The 18,053-nt window shown below is 40.4% G+C and overlaps 1 non-coding gene across 1 annotated transcript; it reads right to left on the minus strand.

Moving 5' to 3' along the window:
• Positions 1-16,416: 16,416 nt before the first annotated feature.
• On the minus strand, positions 16,417-16,481 carry LOC144222493 (small nucleolar RNA SNORD43). The gene has a single exon (XR_013332411.1). It is a non-coding gene; the product is annotated as a small nucleolar RNA SNORD43 (small nucleolar RNA).
• Between the last annotated feature and the right edge of the window lie 1,572 nt (positions 16,482-18,053).

An 18,053-nucleotide genomic window follows, 5' to 3' on the forward strand; every position in this document is an offset into this window, starting at 1 on the left:
CCTAATAGAGGATCCAGCACTTTGCTGAGAAATGACTCCAAGAGCCAATGCACAACAGCTTTTCAAAAGTACTATGCATCTGACACCTGGGAGCCCCTCGGGGTGGGGTCTGGAGGAAGTGGGGGACTCACTGCAGTTAAGAAGGTGCAGAGAGGGTCCAGGAAGTAGGGATCTCAGCCACAATCTAAAGAAGTGAATTCCATTGCAGGTGGACAGAAATGGTGGTGGGGCACACAGGAAGGGCTGAAGAGGGGAAGCTGGGGGTCACTCTTCCAAGAGGGTATGGGCAGAGGTTTCCCAGATGGTGGGAGCAGTGCTGGATGACCCCTTGGGGAATGGGCCCCAAGAAGCCCGCTAAGTGAAGGGAACAGAAGAGGGTGCTCCTCCACCCTTAGCAACATAGAGAAGCTTGGCATTGACATACAGGCCAGGGAGAAGCCTGCTGTTGGGGGCCATCTGGGCTCTTCCAGAGGAATCCTGAGCATGTCCCATCCTCCCAGCTGGTTCTGCCAGGCTGCCAGTGTGTTGAAGACTTTGGGCTCTGCCTCCCTGTGGAAAGGAGACAGAGTGTTATTGGTGGGGTCTAGGTAGGGTCAGGGTGATGGCCTTTTTGTTTGGGTGAGATGGAGGGAGGAGTTGGTAAGAGGAAGTATCAAGTCATTGTAATGCTCTGACTGAGCGTTAGGGACTCGTGTTCTGTCTCACAGAAACCAAAGAGAGAGAGGTCTCAGTATGCCTTTAGGGAACAGGGACATGCTTGGTAGTGCCCTGGATGAATTTCAATGCAGTAGCCCTTCTACCAGGCTGGGGTAGTTACTGAGGATGACCCAGGTGACCCATTCAGCTGCAACAGCTTCGTCTTTAGATGACACAGGACTGCAGAGACAGTGAAGTAAGATAGGGTCTGTCACTCAAAGTGTCGGAAGAAGGGACCAATATTGTGCCCAAGTAAAGAGATCATCTTTATTAAAGAGAGCCTTGCCAGATTGAAAAGATTCCACAAATATAGTTCTAAAATGCCACTCAGGGTGCCTAAGTGGCTCAGTTGGTTAAGTGTCCAACTTTGGCTCAGGTCATGATCTCCTGTTCCATGAGTTCAAGTTCTGTGCTGTCACAGAGAGCCTGCTTCAGATCCTCTGTCTCCCTCTCTCTGTCCCAGCCCCACTTGTTTGTGTGCTCTCGCTCTTTCTCTCTCAAAAATAAATATTAAAAAAAATAAAATACTGCTCTAATTCCTAATGATCCCACACTCCAAAAGAACTAACAAGACCAGTTAAGTTTTAATCTTTTATTCAGAAATAAGTTCAAACTTAGAGATAATTTCCATAAACAATACAGAGGATTCCTACATGCCATTCAACCAGATTCAACAATTTAGTATTTTACCACATTTGCTTTAAGATTGTCCCTCTCTCCTTCTCTCTCTCTATATATACACATTTATATACATATGTACACATTTTTTCCCAAACCATTTAAGAGTAAGTTGCAAACATGATGCCTTCTTGCCCCTAAATGTCTCAGTGTGCATTTCCTAAGGACAAGTATGTTCTTTATATAAACCACTGTCTTAGCAAAGGCTGCCATAACTGAATACCACAGAATTGGTGGCTTAAGCAACAGAAATTTATTTTCTCACAGTTCTGGAGCCTAGAAGTATAAGATCAAGGTTCTAGCTGATTCAGTTTCTGATGAGGGCTCTCTTACTGACTTGTAGATAACCACCTTCTCATTGTGTCCTTACGTGGCCTTTCCTTGGGGCATGGGCATGGGGGGAGAGGGTGTCTTATCCTATAAGGACACTAATCCTACTGGTCGGGGCCCCACCCTTGTGACCTCATTTAACCTGAATTACTTCTTCAGAGACATCATCACCAAATACATCCACACTGGGTTTTAGGGTTTCAACATATGAATTTGAAGAGGGACACAAATCTTTAGTTCATAACAGCCACCAACATAGTACAGTAGTTCTTAAAATCAGGAAATTTAACATTGATTCAACTGTGTTATATCATCCATTGGTCACATATGTTTTTACCAGTTCTGGTCCAGGATCTAATTTAGGACCACACATTGGATTAGCGACCATGTTTCTTTGGTTTCCTTTAATTTGGAACAGTTCCTTAAATCTTTCCTTGATGTTATGGGCTGAACCGTTTCTGCCCACCCTCTGCCCCCTGGCCCCCCACCAAATTTATATGTTGGAGTCCTAATCCCCAGTACTTCAGAATGTGACTGGGTATTTGCAGATGATGCCTTTAAAGAGGTAATTAAGATTAGGAGCACCTGGGTGGCTCAATTGGTTAAGGGGCCGACTTTGGCTCAGGCCATGATCTCAAGTAGTCTGAGTTTGAGCCCCATATCAGGCTCTGTACTGACAGCTCAGAGCCTGGAGTCTGCTTTGGATTCTGTGTCTCCCTCTCTCTCTGCCCCTCACCCACTCACAGTCTGTCTCTCTCTCCTTCCAAAGCAAATAAACATTTTAAAAAATTTTAAAGAGGTAATTAAACTTAAATAAATTCATATGGGTGGGCCCTAATCCAATATGACTGGTGGTGTCCTTATAAGAAGAGGAAATTAGGACACAGACAAACACAGAGGAGAGACCATGTGAAGACACAGGGAGAAGGCAGCCATCTCACAAGCCAAGGAGAGAGGCCTAAGGAGAAACCAAACCTAGTGACATCTTCATCTTAGACATCTGGCCTCTGGAACTGTGAGGAAATAAATTTCTGTTGAAGCCACCCACCCTGTGGTACATGGTTACAGCAGTCCAAGCAATCTAATACATTTGATTTGCATGACCTCAACACTTTTGAAGGTTATGTGCTTTTAGAATGGCCCTATGTCTAGATCGGTCTGATGTTTTCTCATGATTGGATTCAGATCATGCATCTCTGGTAGGATTGCCCACAGAAGTGATACTGTGTGTCCTTCTCAGTGCTTTATATCTGGAGGCATCATTTCTTCTCTGATTTCTGTTTCTCCCCAAGGTATAACACAGACTCATTTTAGGGTAGGAGCCCTACATAACTCTCCACAGAGCAATATAACTAGGAAAGCAATGAGAAATTCCCACCTGTGTTTTCCACATTGCCCAGTGTTGATCACCAGAGTGGACAGAAATGTGTGGTTATAAGCCATGCCATCTGAGGATGTGCCTGTGGATATCCCTCCAGCTGGAGGAAGCTGGACTTTTCTCAGGAGCCTGATGCTGGACAGCTACAGCCACCTAGTCTCTGTGGGTGAGAACGGTTTCCCTGTGCACTTGGGTATTTCAGGTTGGTATTTTCCATTCAGAGCTTTTACTTCTCAAGTTCTGAAAGCTGGGAGATTGCTCCAGTGCTTAAAACATTTGACATGTGAAATAGGGATATTTAACTCACAGGGCTTTTGGAAGCCTGTTGGTAGAAGGAAGCCTTTTTGGAAGCTTATTGGTAGAAAGTCCCTAGCACAGGCTCATGGAACATAGTAAAGACTATGAGTGTTGGCTATTGTTAGCAGTATTATTTCTGTTACGACATGCCTATCCCCATCCCCCCCAATCAGAATGCCCCATTCTCTTCCTAGAAACACCCCCACCAAACTCCTCAGGATGCTTACAGCCCAGTTCTGAATACTCTGCTCATTACCATATTACAGTAATAATAATCCTTGGTATATATCATCCTCACAGCCATTCTACATGGTGTGTATAATCACCCTTCCCTTCTCAAAAATTAGAAAATTGAGTCACAGAGAGGCCCGCGGCTAAGGTGTTCAAGTGTCCACATATCACAAGCTTCTGAGGTAGGATTCATATGGGTGACTGTCTCTCTAAAGCCAGACATAATAGCTAGCCCATTGTTGCAACATGCACTCACTTGCTCGCTCTCTCTCTCTCTCCCCCCGACACAATCCCCCACATAGAACTTTCAGCTCCAATGTTCTGAGTGGAGGGTAAGAGCAGAAGTGAACAGGTCCTTAAATACTTACCCCTGACTCAGACAGCTCTGCCCTAAGCACGCAATAATAAAACTGTTGTAAGATAAATGTTGTAAGTGGGTCAGGGAAGATGGCGTGAGGTGCAGCTTCTGCCCTTCCCAACCCTAGGAATGGGCTTGCCACTGAGATCCTCCTAGCCTGGGCCTTAAGAATGATGCAGAAGCAAGAGAGCTAGGCAACCAGGTAGCCAGGGGAGGGTGGGTAGGCCTGAACTGAAACAGCCTTCTCAGTAGAGAGATGGAAGAGTGGCGCTGTATGGAATTAGATGAGATCACATAGGACTTCAGAACATGGCAGCAAGGATGGGAGTTTAAGGAGGCTGATGATGAATTGTGAGGACTGCATGCAGGGCCTACTGGGAATATACCTTACAGGGAAGCAGGCTATAGTGACATGTAGGGTGAGGATGTAGAGGCTGGACATAGAAGTGGGGTGGAGGGTGGGAGTAAAGTGTTTAGTTTTTTCAGGGTGAGGCCATGGTATCCAGCCTTAAACATGTCATTTTCTCTGTTCTCTGGACCAGGGTTTTCAACTATTAACATTTGGGTCTGGATCATTCTTCGTTGTGGGGGCTGACCTGTGCATTCTAAGATGTTTGCCGGCATCCCNACTATGTTTCATGCAGTCTATCGTAGGAGTCAGCAAACTTTTTATATGAAAGGCTAGGTAGTAAATACTGTAGGCTTTGTGGGCCATATATGGTCTCTGTCACAACTATCCAACGCTCCTGTTGTGGGAAAACAGTCATAGACCATTTGCAAACAAATGGGCATGGCTGTATTCCAATAAAACTTTATTTATAGACATTAAAATTTGAATTTTGCAACATTTTCACATGTCACAAAATCTTTTTTGACATTTTTTCCCAATCACTTTAAAATGGGAAAGCATTCTTAGCTCACAGGCCATACATAGGTAGCAGGCTGGACTTAGCTCCAAGACCATAGTTTGCCAACCTTGGTCTAGCAGGTAGGATTCTTGTTTTTCACCTAAGCTGCCTGAGTTTGATGCCCCATATGGGAATGTGCAAGAGCTTTCATAGCATGTTTTGTTAAAGCAGCTTTCTAGAATCTACTGTTGCCTACTCTCTCTCTTCAGGACCTATTAAACAACACAGGGTGAAATGGAGATTGAGCACAGACTGATGTCCTGAATTCCCTAATTTCATAGTTGGAGAAATTGTGTCTTGCAAAACGATTCCATGAAAAAATACATGATTTTCAATTAATTTATTTAACTTCCTAAGAAAAGTATTTCAAACATACAGAAATATTGCAAGAATAGTACAGGAAAATCCAATATAACCTTTATTTACATTCACTAATTTTTTACTTTTTGCCCTATCTCCTTTATTTTTTCTCTCTTAATCTCCAGATTATTGGTTTTTTTAACCATTTTATAGTAAGTTCCAGACTTTCTAACTACCCTTAAAAACTTCAGTGGGGGGAGCGTATGGGTGGCTCAGTTGGTTAAGCATCCAACTTCAGCTCATGTCATGATCTCACAGTTCATGGGTTCGAGCCCCCACATTAGGCTGTGTGCTGACATCTTAAAACCTGGAGCCTGATTTGGATTCTGTATCTCCTCCTCTCTCTGCCCCTCCCATGCTCGCACTCTGTCTCTCTTTCTCAAAAGTAAACATTTAAAAAAGATTTAAAAAAAAACATTAGTGTGAATCTCTTTGGAATGAAGACATTGATTTGCATGACCACAGCGCAGTTTCAAAATTTTTAAAAAACTGTTTAAAGCTTTAATGAAGTTATAATTTATATACCATACAGTTCACCTCATAAGTGTACAGTTCAATGATGTTTAGTAAACTTGTATACACCAGTTAGAACACTTCCATCACACCAAGAATTTCCTTCATGCCAGGTTGCAGTTAGTCCCTAAACCCAACCCGAGGCCCCACTGATTTATCTGCTTTCTGTCCCTATAGATTTATCTTTTCTAGGAATTTTATGTGAATTTAATCATACAACACACACACACACGTACACTTTCTAGTCTGGCTTCTTTTACTTAGCAAAGTCTTTTTGAGGTTCATTCATGTTGTTACATGTGTAAGTAGTTCTTTTTATTTCTGAGTGGTGTTTCATTGTATGAATATACCATATTACACATTCACCAGTAGATGAACATTTAGAATGTTTCCAATTTTGAACTCTATTCTATTATGAATAATGCTGCTATGAACTTCCACTGCTGCTATTTATGTGAATACATATTTCATTTTCCTTGGACAAATATCTAGTAGTAAATTGGTTGGTTGTATAGAAAGTATATGTTTAATTTTTTTGAGAAACTGGCAAATTGTTTTCCAAAGTAGCTGCACCATTTTACATTCTCCACCAATTATGAGAGTTCCAATTGTTCTATATCCTTGCCAACATTTGGCATGGTCAGTCATTTTAAGTGTAGGATATAAAATGGTATCTCAGTTGTGACTTTAATTTGTATTTCCCTAACGATGAACATTTTCTCAGATGCTTATTAATCATTTATATGTCTTTGTTGGTGAAATGTCTATTCAAGTCATTTCCCCATTCTTTATTGGGCTGTTTGTCATTGCAGTGTAAGGTTTTTTGTATATTCAGGATATAATTCTTTATGCAATATATGATTTACAAATATTTCCTCACAGTCTGTGGCTGGTCCTTTCATGTTGTTTGAAGGAACAATTTTTAATTTCAATGGAGTCCAATTCATCATTTTGCATGGATTGCACTCTTCAAGTCATATCCAAGGTCACAAAGATTTTCTCCTATGTTTCTTTTCAAACTTCTTCCATGTTAGTCTTTATATTTAGGTCTGTAATTCATTTTGAGATACGTATAGTGAGTCTTAAGAGTCTAAATTCATTTTTTGTGTTTTGTTTTGTATATGGATATGCAATTGTTTCAGGACCATTTGTTGAAGACTATCCTTTCACCATTGAATTGGCTTGGCACCTTTGTCAAAATCAAATGACCAAAAATGTAAGCGTTTATTTCTTGACTCCATTCTGTTTCCTTAAGCTATATATCTATCCTTATGCTAAAGATATTAACTCTTGGTTTTGTAGCTTTATATTAAGCTTTGGACTCCGGTAGTATAAGTACTCCAACTTCATTATTTTTCAAAATTATTTCGGCTGTTCTGTGCTCTTTGTATTTCCATATACATTTCAGAATTAGTTTGTCAGTTTCTAAAAACAAACCAAAAAACCCCGTAGGGATTTTCATGGGGATTGCATTGAATCTGCAAATCAATTTGGGGAGAATTGACATCTTAAAAATATTGAGTCTTCCAATCCATGAGCAAAGTATCTCTCTCCATTTTTAAAAGATCTTATTTAATTAGTAATGTGTTGTATTTTTCAGTATACAGGTCTTGCATTTCTTTTCTCAAATTTATTCCTAAATATTCTTTTTCATTATATCATAAATAGATGACTTTTCTTAATTTCCTTCATAAGTTGTTGCTAATGTATACAATATAATGGATTTTGTGTACTGATCTGTTATCCTATGACCCTGCTAGACTCACTTATTCTAGTAGATTTTTTTTCTTATTGCAGGTAACTGAGGATTTTCCACAAAAAGATCATGTTGTCTGTGAATAAAAACAATTTTACTTCGGGGCGCCTGCGTGGCTCAGTCGGTTGAGCGTCTGGCTCAGGTCATGATCTCACAGTTCGTGGGTTCGAGCGCAGTGTCGGGCTCTGTGCTGCCGGCTCAGAGCCTGGAGCCTGTTTCAGATTCTGTGTCCCTCTCTAGCTCTGCTCCTTCCCTGCTCATTCTCTGTCTCTCTCACTCTCTCAAGGATAAATAAACATTAAAAAATTTTAAAAACCCCACAATTTTACTTCTTCTTTTCCAATATGTGTGCCTTTAACACCTTTCGTATTGGTTGGAATCCCCAGTGCAATGCTGAGTGGAAGTGGGGAGAACAGAGATATTCCTGCCTTTTTCTTTTTTTTTTAATTTTTTTTAATGTTTTATTTATTTCTAGGAGANGAGGCTTTTACAAATGAAAGGATGTTGAAATTTGATAAATGCTTTTTCTGTGTCTGTGGGGATGGTGGTCATATGGTTTTTGTCTTTTATTCTATTAATATGGTGCTTTTCAATAATGGATTTATTGGATGTTTATAATGAGTTCAAGGGATTTCAGGGCTGATCAAGAAAAAAGATGTGGCCACAACTGGCAGTAGCATATAACCAGCTTTAAAAGGATGTTTTTATTTTTTTAATAGTTTGCTTTGAAAAAATGTATGCAAGGGGATTTCTCTCACAACGGGAGACCTTTCAGGGGCTGCATCATTCTGAAGGCGAGCAAGATAAGGAAACTCTCAAGCAAAGGGTATCTGAGAGGAGACTTCTGTGTCATGATGGGAACTCTCTTTGTTAAAGAGCTTGGGAGGACAGCAAGGGTTTGGGATCTTTTATAGACCTAGGGTTTATCTTATCTCTGACTAGCAAATTTTGCCTGCAGTTTTGTGGGATATACAAAGCAGGAAGGGCTCTAAATGGCTACAAATTTGCTTATTGGGGCTGTATTTAAAACACACGGAGGGGCACCTGGGTGCCTCAGTTGGTTAAGCATCCAACTCTTTTTTTTTAATGTTTATTTATTTTTGAGAGAGAAAGAGAGACAGAGCATGAGCAGGGTAGGGGCAGAGAGAGAGAGGGAGACACAGAATCCGAAGTAGGCTCCAGGCTCTGAGCTGTCAGCACAGAGCCTGATGTGGGGCTCGAACTCACAAACCATGAGATCATGACCTGAGCCGAAGTCAGATGGTTAACTGACTGAGCCACCCAGGCGCCCCAAGCATTCAACTCCTGATTTCAGCTCAGGTCATGATTTTACAGCTTGTGAGTTTGAGCCCTGGCATCAGGCTCTGCGCCGACCGTGTGGAGCCTGCTTGGGATTCTCTCTCTCTCTCTCTCTCTCTCTTTCTCTCTCTCTCTCTCCCTCTCTCCTCTCTCTCTGTCTCTCAAAATAAATAAATAAACTAAAAAAAGCATTTGGAAGAAAACTCTACATGGATATGTGAAAATTTGGCACTAATGATTTTTGAGCTAATGGTACTGACCTGTTTTGAGGAAGTGAACAATATAGGACCAATATACAGGGACTATCTTTGGCTCGTTTATATAACAACCCATCCATCCCCTGTCCCCATGTTGTTTTAGAACTAAAGTGGTCATTTGTTTCTTAACACACGAGTTTGGGGGCAGCATAAACCTTCCTCAAGACCCAGAATTCTATAAAGGCACAAACTAAAAACTCAAAGCCCCTTCGCAGCCAATCAATTTAATTGGGGAAATCTAAGAGAATCAGAAAAGATTTTTACTTGTTCATCTGTTTAGTCAACAGGCTGACATCGTGGCCTCTATGGTGCATATCCTTGACTATTAGTGAAACTTCGTGAGGCTTATCTACCTGCATGTAGAAAGTTGAGTTGGCAAATACACAGAACCCCCCACTCCATCTCACCAAGCAACAAATAAACCATTTAGGGCTACGTGGCTATCTGACACCATAGCCCCCAATTTGGTTATGGGCACAGCCCATGGTTGGCCACATATTTGTGTGAGGATAGCCTCTGGATATTGTTGCTGGATATCGATAGTTACAAAAATAGGCTTACCTTGATAAACAAAGTTTATGGAGAAGCTTCGCCAGGTAGTTACTGTGCTGTGTGTGTACTAAAATCAGGTTGGCAGAAGCCAGTCCAACACGCAGTTAAATGTGCCATCTTGTGGATGGCTGTGGCTAAGGCTGGGTTTGGTGGGTAAATTGTATTTTCCTCCTTTTTCTGATAAGTGCACACTGTTGCTTGAGTTACCTGCTGATCACCAATAGTAAGTAGCATCAGTGTAACTCCAGTGTGTGGGATAAGCTTTGCAGGTGCTCTCAGCAGTTTGAAAAAAAAAAAGTTAATTTAGCCACACACCAAATTATATCTTGAACTATGGGGTGCTCACATATAGGATCCTCACGGGGGAACTAAATTATTTCCAAAATAGACATTAATTGGTGGTGCCTGGTGGCTCAGTCAGTGAAGCATCCGACCTCGGTTCAGGTCATGATCTCACGGTTTGTAGGTTCGAGCCCCGCATCGGGCTCTGTGCTGACAGCTCAGGGACTGGAGCTTGCTTCGGATTCTGTGTCTCCCTCTCTCTTTGGCCCTCCCCTGCTCATGCTCTGTCTCTCTGTCTCTCCAGTAAATAAATAAATAACGTTTATTTATTAATTTCTGTCCCTTTTTATCACGAGTTTGCTGTGTTGCAGTAGAAGACAACCTGCTCCATCACCTCTGTTCTAGAGGAAATTTTTTTAGAGCAGACTCAGAAGTTACCCCATGGAAGAAGGTGATGTGACTACACCAATAAATTCCTTCCCAGGTTAGGCTTGCCTCTAACCTTTTGATTATTGTGTATATCTCCTCTATTGTGGGGGCTGTACACTTTTAAAGGATTCCCCCAGAAGAGTAACGTTGGGTGACAGTTTCACCCAAATATTTCTGCAGCCTTATTAATGGTCTTGGTAGGCCCAGCAAATGTTATAATACCTGTAAGCAAGTAGTTGCGGATTTGGGTGGAGACACTCCCATGCAGAGAGCGATTAGATTTCTCCATAGAACTGGGCACCTGGGAGGCTCAGTCAGTTAAGCATCTGGCTTTGACTCAGGTTATGATCTTACACTCGATGAGTTCAAGTCCTGCATCAGCTAAGCACAAGTCCCACGTCATGTGAGCTCGAGCCCTTGTTTGGGTGAATATGAACCCCGCTTTGGGTGAGCCCTGCTTTTCTTTTTGCCCCTTGTGGGATTCTCTCTCTTTCTCTCTCTCTCTCTGCCCCTTGCTCACTTGTTCTCTCTCCCTCTCTCTCTCTCTCTCTCAAAAAAAAAAAAAAAGATTTAAAAAAGTTTTTAAAAATGTGGCAGTGAATAAGTCTTGTTAGTTTTTTTGTTTTTTTGTTTTTTACACATATAGCATTGCTTCTCTAATTCATATAGCTAGGCAATGGAATTGATGGTTCTGATATACACATATCTTAAATTTTACTAGATAATTGCCATTGTCACCAAAATACTCATTAATTACTGCTCTNCTCTGCTTGTTCACTGTGGCAGCCAATGTTGCAATTGTTGCAGAGCCTCCCTCCACTGAGTGTAAGGTCAACTTGCCCTTGGTGTTGTAAGAGAGTGTTAGAGAGGAATTCCCAAGCTGACTGAGAGACAGAGAGAGAGAGAGAGAAACTGAGGGAGGGGCAGGAAGAGGGGGACATAGAATCCGAAGCAGGCTCCAGGCTCTGAGCTCAGAGTGTGTCAGCACAGAGCCGGACGCAGGGCTCAGGAACCATGAGATCATGACCTGAGCTGAAGTCGGACACTTAACCAACTGAGCCACCCAGGCGTCCCTAAATCTATGCTATTTTTTAATTAAGGTATAATTGACATATAACATTATATTAGTTTCAGGTGTATAATGTAATGATTCAATATTTTTACATACCGTGAGATGATCACCACAAAAATCTAGCTAACATCTGTTACCATACATTGTTACAAAAAATTTTTTTTCCCTTGTGCTAAGGACTTAAAAATATTTTTAAATGTTTGTTTATTTTTGAGAGAGAGCACGAGCGGGGGAGGAGGAGAGAGAGAGAGAGGGAGCAGGCTCCAGGTTCCTAGCTGTCAGCCCTGAGCCTGACATGGGGCTTGAACCCACAAACTGTGAGACCATGACCTGAGCCAAAATCAGATGCCCAACCGACTGAGCCACCCAGGCGCCCTACCTTGTGCTAAGGACTTAAGATTTGCTCTCTTAGAAACTTTCAAATATGCAATAGAGTATTATTAACTATAATTACCATGGTGGACATTACATCCCCAGGACTTATTTTATAACTGGAAGTTTGCACCTTTTAACTCCTTTTACCCATTCCCCCTCCTCACAACTCCTGCCACTGGCAGCCATCAGTCTGTTCTCTGTATCTATGTGCTTGGTTTTAGTTTTTGGCTTTTTAAAGATTCCACATATAAGTAAGATCATATGGTATTTGTCTTTCCCTGTTTGACTTATTTCACTTAGAATAATGCTTTAGGGGCACCTGGCTGGCTCAGTCGGTAGAGCATGTGACTTTTTATCTCAGGGTCATGAATTCAAGCCTTGCATTGGGCATAGACCTTACTAAAATAAAATAAAATAAAATAAAATAAAATAAGGATAATGCTTTGAAGGTCCATCCATGTTGTTGCAAATGGCAAGATTTCATTCTTTTTAATGGCTGAATAGTATTTCATTATATATGCCATATTTTTTTATCCATTCATTTATCAGTAGACACTTAGATTGTTTCCATATGCTGCCTATTATAGTGTTTGAATNTATTGTTTTTTTGTTTTAATCTTTTTTCTTTTTTGACGTCACTATAGTTGACCCACAATATTACATTACTTCCAGGTGTACAACATAGTGATCCAACAAGTGTATGGATTATGCTGAGCTCACCGCCAAGTGTAGCTACCATCTGTCACCACACAACACTATTACAATACCATTGGCTATATTCCCTATGCTGTGCCGTTTATTATTGGGATTTATTCATTTCATAACTGGAAGCCTGTATCTCCCCCTCCCCTTTACCCATTTTGCCCAGCCCCCTACCCCACCCCATTGGTAACCATCAGTTTTTTTTGTCTGCATTTATATATCTGATTCTGCCTTTTGTTTGTTGTTTATTAATTTGCACATATCTTTTTGAATTCGTGTTTTTTTTTTTCCTTTGGATAAATACCCAGAAGTGAAATTCCTGGATTATACGGTAGTTATATTTTTACTTTTTTTTTGCGGAACCTCCATACTGTTTTCCATGGTAGCTACACCAACTTATATTCCCACCAATGGTACACAAGGGTTATCTTTCCTCCACATCCTCACCAAAACTTGTTATTTCTCATAACTGCCATTCTAACATATGTGAGGTGATATCTCATTGTGATTTTGATTTGAATTTCCCTGATGATTAATGACGTTGAGGATCTTTTTATGTGTCTGGTGAGGGCCATCTGTATGTCTCCTTTGGGAAAATGTCTATTCATGTTCTCTGCCCATTTTTAATAGGATTTCTTTTTTGGCATTGAGTTGTATAAGTTCTTTATATATTTTGGATAGTAACCCTTTATCAGATATATCGTTTGCAAATATCTTTTCCCAATCACTAGGTTGCCTTTTTGTTTTGTTTATCATTTGTTTTTGTTTTTTTTTTTGTTTTTGCTGTGCAAAAGCTTTTTATTTTAGTGTAGTTCTAATAGTTTAATTTTGCTTTTGTTCCCCTTGTCTTAAGAAATATAGCTAGAAAAATGTTGCTACAGCCATTGTTAGAGAAATTACTGTCTATATTACCTTCTAGAATTTTTATGGTTTCAAGTCTCATACTTAGGTCTTTAACCCATTTTGAGTTTATTTTTGCATACAGTGTAAGAAAGTGGTCCAGTTTGATTCTTTTTTTATTTTCAGTTTAAGTTTGTTTCTCTGGTTTCATTCTTTTGCATGTTGTTTTCCAGTTTTCCCAGTACAACTAACATCCTAGTCACTGGTGGAAAAACTGAGATCTTGTCCTCTAAGATCAGAAAAAAGACGAGGATGTCCACTTTCATCACTTTTTTTTTCAACATAATACTGGAAGTCCTAGTCACAGAAGTCAAACCAGAAAAAGAAATGAGGTATTCATATTGGTAAGGAAGAAATTAACTGTCACTATTTTCAGATGGTATGATACATACACATAGAAAAACCTGAAGACTCCATCAAAACACTACTAGAAGTAATAAATTTAGTAAAGTTTCAGGATACAAAATTAACACCCAGAAAATAATCTTGTTTCTATTTTCTAGCAACAAANAAAGAATAAAATACCTAGGAAAAAAACTTAACCAAAGAGGCAAGAGTCCTGTACTTTGAAAACTATAAAACATTGATGAAAGAAATTGAAAATGATACCAATGGAAAGACATACCTTGCTCATGTATTGGAAGAGTTAATATTGTTAAAATATCCATACTACCCAAAACAATCTATAGATTTGATGCAATCCGTATCAAAACACCAACAGGATATTTCACAGAGCTAGAAAAAATAATACAAAAATTTGTATGGAACTACAAAATACCTCAAAAGCAAAAGCAATCTTAAAAAAAAAAAAGAACAAAGCTGGAGGTATCACAATCCCAGATTTTAAGATATACTACAAAGCTATATTAATCAAAACAGTATGGTAGTGGCACAAAAATAGACAGATAGATCAATAGAACAGAATAGAGAGCCCAGAAATAAACCCACACTTACATGACAAAGGAGGCAAGAATATACAGTGTGGAAAAGAGTCTTTTCATTAGATTGCCTTTTCATTTGATGGTTTCCTTTTTTTTTTTTTTTTTTTTTTANTCAGATGTTTATTCCATTTTGAGTTAATTTTTATGCATGGTGCAAGATAGTCTAATGCTTTTGCATGTCACTGTACAGTTTCAAGAGCCTTCATTGAAAAGACTGTCCTACTAGCATTTGATGCAGTCTCTAATGGCTTTGTTCTCTGCCATGACAGCTCCTCTATTAATAATCCATTTTCAGGGCGCCTGGGTAGCTCAGTTGGTTAAGCGACCAACTCTTGATTTCAGTTCAGGTCATAATCTCATGCTTCATGAGATTGAACCGCACATTGGGCTCTGTGCAAACAGTGCAGAGTCTGCTTAGGATTCTCTCTCCCTCTGCCTCTCCCCTGCTCATTCCTCTCTCTCTCTCACGTGCACGCGCGTGCGCGCGCGCGCACACACACACACACACACACACACACACTAAATCAATAACATTTAAAAATTTTTCTTCAGAGGAGAGGAAGGTAATGGCGGCATAGGAGGACCCTATGCTTGTCTCATCCCATGAACACAAGATAACTATCAAATCATCCTAAGTATGCCAGATATCAGCCTGAACACTGACAGAACAAACTCTACAGCTAAAGGGAAATAAGAGGCCACACTGAAGAAGGTAGGGAGTGCAGAGACGTGGTTTAGGGAAGAAACAGATCATGGCTGCTGCAAACAGGAGGGAACCATGGTCCTGGAGAAGGGTGAGAGAGAGGAACACACAGAGGAACACACAATGAGAATGTTTTCTCCAAACTACTGGCTTGGAAAAGAAGAGGGGCTGATTTTTGTGCGTTCTTACAACCAGTGGGGGTTAAAGCGTGGAGTTTTAAGTTCAGCAGGCTTGGCTGAGGTAGAGCCTGAAAGGCACTGTACTGCTCCTGGAGAGAAGGCAGGAAACTGCTCAGAGGCAGACAGTGTGGAAACAGTGATCTGAAGAGCTCCCGGGGCACACAGTGGGGGAGATTATTCACTCTTCTTGCAGTGGATCCCTAATTTTTCCTAATGTTCTCATAATTGTTTATATTTCTGTGTTAATGGTTTTTATTTCTCCTCTTTCATTTGTGATTTTTATTTATTTGAGTGCTTTCTCTTTTCTTTTTGCTAAGTCTGGCTAGAGACTTTCTAGAGTATGGCTACTCCAGCTTTCTTTTGACATTCATTATGTGATAAATGTTTCTCCATCCCCTCACTTTCAATCTGCAGGTGTCTTTAGGTCTAAAAGGAGTCTCCTGAAGGCAACATATAGATGGGTCTTGTTTTTTCATACATTCTGACACCCCATGTCTTTTGATTGGAGCATTTAGTCCATTTACATTCAGAGTAATTAGTGATAGATACATATTTAGTGACATTTTTTTACTTGTTGTTTCTGGAGATTTCTCTGATCCTTTCTTGTCTTTATCACTTTTGTTCTCTCTTTTGTGCTCAAATTGTTCTTTGTTATATTTCTTACAGGGCTGGTTTAGTAGTCATGAACTCCTTTAATTTTTGTTTATCCGGAAACTCTTTATCTCTCCTTCTATTCTGAATGCAGCCTTGCTAAACAGTGTATTCTTGGCTGCAGATTTTTCCCACTCAGCACTTTGAATATATCATGCCACTTCCTTCTGGCTTGCCAAGTTTCTTTTGATAAATCTGCAGCTAGTCTTATGGGTCTTCCCTTGTAAGTTAAGAACTTATTATTTATTTATTTATCCATTTATTTATTTGTTTTACTGTGAATGTTTTATTTAATCATTTTTTTGTTTACAATGGAAACTCTGGAAACTCAAAGTTAACATCCTTGCCCGTGAGCTTTATCCAAATGAACCCTTATGAGCTGTTGCCATCCAGTTTCACACGAATTCTCTTGCCCACAATCTCACTTGGGAAAACTAAGCCCTCCAGGATCACGTCATGCACAGCTATCAAAGTGTGGCTCCTGGGACACTTTTGCTTATTTTTTGTACGGCTTTTTCAAGTTGGCTTAGGCAGAGTTCTCCTCTGAACAATAAAAACAACGTGCTTCCCACTGAACTTACATGACAATCAGCATAGAGTCTCTATCTGCCCATCAATAAATTCATCATCTGTGTAAAATCTTATTGTTAAGTAATCTCTACACCCAATCTGGAGATTGAAGCCACAACCCCAAGATCAAGAGTTGCATATTCTGCTGACCAAGCCAGTGAGGTACCCCTAGGTAGGACTTCTTTTGTCCTGCTACTTTTAAGAGTTTTTCTTTATTAAATTTTGCAAATTTAATTATAATATATCTTGGTGTTGGCCTGCTTTTGTTGATTTAGATGGGAGATCTCTGTGCCTCTTAGATATGGATGTCTTTTTCCTTCCCCAGAATAGGATATTTTCAGCTATTATTTCCTCAAATAAATTTTCTGCTCCCTTTTCCCTCTCTTCTTCTTCTTTTTTTAATGTTTATTTATTTTTGAGAGAGTGCAAGTGGGGTAGGGACAGAGAGAGGGAGACAGAAGATCCCAAGCAGGCTCCGTGCTGACAGCAACATGCCTGATGTGGGGCTTGAACTCACGAACCGTGAGATCATGACCTGAGCCGAAGTCGGACGCTCAACTGAGTGAGCCACCCAGGTGCCCCTTGTCTCTCTTCTTCTGAGACTCCTATAATATGAATGTTATTACATTTGATGGAGTCACAGAGTTCCTTAAGTCTAATTCTTGTTTGCATAATTCTTGTTTCTCTTTTTTTTAGCTTCATTATTTTCCATTGGTTTGTCTTCTAATTCCTTTGCTTCTTCCAGCTCACTGTTTATTGTATCAAGCCTATTTCCAATCTCATTTATTGAATCCTTCATCTCTGACTGATTCTTTTTAAAGTCTTTTATCTCCGTGGTAAGGGTCCCACTGATGTCTTCTATTCTATGAATATCCTTATGATTGTTGCTTTAAATTCTCCATCAGACTGGGTGGCTCAGTTGGTTAAGCTTCTGACTTTGGCTCAGGTCATGGTCTTCCAGTCCATGAGTTTGAGCCCCGCGTTGGGCTCTGTGCTGACAGCTCAGAGCCTGGAGCCTGCTTTGGATTCTGTGTCTCCCTCTCTCTCTGCCCCTCCCCCTCTTGCACTTGGTCTCTCTCTCTCTCTCAAAACTAAATAAACATTAAAAAAAATTCTCCATCAGGCATGTTAGTTATATCTGTTTTGCTTAGATCTCTGGCCATGTCCTTTCCTTGTCTTTCATTTGGGATAAATTCCTACATCTTGGCATTTTATCTAAGTCTCTGCCTTCTTTGTGTTAGAAAAGCCAGTTATGTTTCCTGCTTCTGAGAATAGTGGCTTTATAAAGAAGAGGTCATGTAGTGCCTCAGGCCTGGTGCTTCAGGGAATATCTCTGGTGTGTGCTGCATGCACTCTGCTCTTGTATTCTAGCTGCTCTGTCCTTAAAACCAGGCATCTGCAGAGGCTCCCCCTTGCTCCTATGGGCAGTGTTTGGTCCCTGGTCTAAATGTAGTGGGTGTTAGTCAAGTGGGTGTTAGCTCCTCTTGGGAGCTCCCAGAGTGTAATCTAAAACTGCCCCCTGGTACTCAGAGGGCAGGAAGAGAACCAAGAAAGAGGCAGGCCACTCCAGGTTAGTATGTGGCAGGTTTAATAAGCAAAGGAAACTTACATACAAGATTTGTCTTAGGCAGGAGCA

This window comes from Crocuta crocuta, unplaced genomic scaffold, assembly GCF_008692635.1.
Source record: "Crocuta crocuta isolate KB4526 unplaced genomic scaffold, BGI_CrCroc_1.0 scaffold943, whole genome shotgun sequence".
Classification (NCBI taxonomy): domain Eukaryota; kingdom Metazoa; phylum Chordata; class Mammalia; order Carnivora; family Hyaenidae; genus Crocuta; species Crocuta crocuta.